The sequence below is a fragment of the Rhipicephalus microplus genome, unplaced genomic scaffold, assembly GCF_043290135.1.
Source record: "Rhipicephalus microplus isolate Deutch F79 unplaced genomic scaffold, USDA_Rmic scaffold_32, whole genome shotgun sequence".
Classification (NCBI taxonomy): domain Eukaryota; kingdom Metazoa; phylum Arthropoda; class Arachnida; order Ixodida; family Ixodidae; genus Rhipicephalus; species Rhipicephalus microplus.
Genome location: NW_027464605.1, coordinates 1 through 3452, shown reverse-complemented (window position 1 = coordinate 3452; position 3452 = coordinate 1).

Below are 3452 nucleotides of genomic sequence, written 5' to 3'. Positions count from 1 at the left end.
CAATTAAAACATGCAAATGGAAATAAGATGTGCATATTAATGTCGTTTCCTTGCATATATTTTGACAACTCGTTCAAAATCACCATAAATTTTATCAAAACGTCCCTCTCCTATACGCTTTAATTTAAGCTCTGTCCGTATCGGTGAAGTACATAGACCTACTTACCTCCGTTAGGTACAACACCTTCACAGCTTCTGCTGTAAAACGCTCCTCCATGGCATCTGAAGTTCCGTCCAGAGGCAAATGTCTCAAGTGGGCCATCATTAGGTTCATTTTTCCTTATGGAGCCAGGGCATACAGAAGCTGCGTCGATTTTTTGCATATGTTCCTCTGCCTGTGCGAAAGATAGAGCCCGTTTTTCGTCGTAAGGACTGCCGTTTATATGTGTTCGGCAGAGAAGTCCGTCTTCTTCTTCTTTCAGGAATATAACTTTGTCATGGGATATTTCTGAAGGCGGTATTAGTGTGGAGGTGACATAGAAGACACCATCAACATGCGGGAACTGAAGGGCTGTCCATCTGGAGGTTGACGGCATCGTCAGTGTAAGAAGGGAACGTCTTCCTTCATTCGTGGTACCGCCTTGTGTCTCCGAATTGCAGTCCATCACGGGATGCGCTGCCGACTTCACACACTTTGCATGCCTCTCTGTCAAGCTCGCAGCGCTAGAGGACCTTTTTTTCTCTTCGCACTTGGTCATTGATGGCCCGGGGGCATCTTGTTTGGCATGCTGACGACTTGTCGAATTATTAGTCACCTGGTCACCCCCGTCGGAACGTTGTTGTCCACTCAGTATAACAGGCACTGCTCCGACTGCAAGCTTTGGCCGGTCACGGGGCAACCTGACCTCTCTACCGCCTATAATGTGCACGAAGTCTCGAAGCAGATGATGCGGCTCGAAATGTGCCTCGCAGACCACACTTGAACTTTTCATGTGCCCTCTTGGCAAGCGTAAGCTGTACTCCCATTTCTCCCTCAGGGTCGGAGATGTTGGAACGGCGAATAGCGAACACTTACTGCCTTCAGTAGATCCTATGTAGGTAACCCCGCAGCCGGGCACACAGCAGTTGCCCTGCCGCTTTGGTTTCATTTGCGAAAGGTGTAACAGGACGTGAGACTCTCACTTGTACAGAGGGGTCCACATCTGAAGGGGAACACGCGTGTCGTCTGCTCGGCTACACCGCCAGCCCGCTGCGGCAACTATGAGGTTTCGCGCACGAGCACTGCGGACAGCGCTTTTTTATCGTCTGCCACAAAAATATGAACACGTTCACCTGTCTGTTTCCGCACACCTCGTGATAGCTTTATTAATGTTACACGCCAATATCTTACGCATTTAGTGTGAGGAGGAACACTGAAAACTCGAGCAGACAGAACATCGCTGCTTTACCAGTATTCAAACCTTCGCGACTTCCCGCCGACTGAAAATCGTTTACTTTCAGTTTTTCTTTTTCTTTTTTTAAGCGAGCCAGTGGGCGGCGACCGCAGGCGAGTGAAAGCACACCGTCTCTCTTTTATTCGCTAAAATCTCGCAAGCTATGCTTTTAAGTTTTCGTTGAATCCCGTGCGGTGGCGCTGCAAATAAATGCGCTTGCTGTCAAGTTTTTTTCTCCTTTACTTCATATCTCGCGTAATGTTTTGTAGCAATATGTAGAAACTGAAGGCATATTTAAAAAAAAAGCCAAACAATACAGTTGTACACGTGAAATTTAAAAAAAAATCTATGGTCACAGCGGTGATTCGAACCTGGGTCTTTTTAGTGGGATGCGAGCATTCTACCCCTCGACCACTTCGGCGGAGCTGCGCACGGCTCTTAAAACGACGACAGGTCACAGACTACCGATCGCAGCGCCACTAGCGGATTTGACCCCGTTTGGGCCTCACTTTTTGGATCTCGGTCCGGGCACTCCCCTTGTTCTAGTACACTCTACCTCGAGTGAGTTTCGCCAGACCTCGCCGCGATCCAGTCTTGGCGAGATAACAACCACGTGCCGAAAGCGAAGCACGGGCAGCAACACGCGATGCGACGTGCATGCCATTTAGGTCTGTGACCGTTTTCGACGTGCGGGGTGTATAGGAAGTCAGCCCGTCGTTTTACTGTTGCAACTCGATTGCACGGAACAGCAGTCTTCTGTTGAGACGCTGAACGCTAGGCGAGATCTTCGAGTACGTCTTTCTTTTTTTTTTTCTTGTCTATAGCGTCAAAGGCTGGAAAGTGATTCCGCGTATCTCCAACCCTCACTTTCAGCTTCTGAAATCGTCGCGTAGTTGACAATAGAGTGCCTCGCTATCCCGTTTTTACGCCCTTTTTGTTTTTACTTGCGCACCGCCTTGCATACGGTAGGAACGATAGCGTGCCTTCGGAAATACTCAAAGTTTCGCTCTGTAGTGATAGTTGCAAACTCCTTATTGTTGTTTCTTTGTGTGCGCCTCTAACTGGAGAGCTCTAATAACCGTTTTCCGTTTGTAGTCACAAAAAAAACGATATCGCTCTTTTTTTATTAAATTTCTTTTGTCGTAGGCTCCGGCGAAGTAAAGAATGACCACTTAACATGTCGCATTGATCAATAAAGGAAGACACAATGCTCACATCACGTGATGTATTATTTTTTTAGTCTCTAGGAGTCTCTAGGAGTATCTCTGACTTTTGAGTACTTGGGTGGCATGTCTCCAAACGACAAAACGGTTTACGCGAGGAACAACACCACTGCAAACAAGCTTCTCTAACGACACGCTCGGCAGCCTCGGTTTTTCGCAAATTGTTTAAACACCTCATCAGGAGGGCACCATGGCGACACATAGGTTCAAGGTCGCGTACGCCTTCCGAGAAAAACTAAGCCCACGCGGAAATGGTGAAACCCTATAGCTATAACCGGCGGCTGCCCCATTGTTTTTTGTCTCACAGCTTGACGTCACGATAAGTCTAAGCGCAAGAACACGGCGACTGGCGACGAAAGGGACGATAGAAGCCATACACTGTGGCTGGCTCTCGCCTTTCTTCGCTTCTGTGGATCGTAGGAAGCAGCGATACGGCTGCGCCGAGGAAATGAGAGTGGCGTTGAGGGTGAAGTCAAACATAACCAGTCCGTACTGCCGAACAATTCAGGATTTTTTTTTTTTTTTTGAGGAGGAGGAGCCTCGACGGAGACGAGTCCCCTGCAACGCATCCACCCCCCCCCCCCCGTCACCTTTTTTTTTACTTTCCTCCCTCTCCTGTTCAGAATCTCCAGAGCCGGCGCGAGTCTGAATAGTTCCTGTGACGCGTCCGCCCTTCCAGAAGCGAGTACGGGTTCCCCGTCGCGTTGGCGACGGCGGAAGCCGTTTCGCTGTCGAAAGCACGCGGCCGCCTATTTGTCTGCGTCGAGGCTAGCTGTAAATGATGGGACCGAGAAGGCAGGGAGGTCTTCTAGGTCATTTCGCCCTCTTTGGCGACTGGGCCGTGTCACGTCCAGCC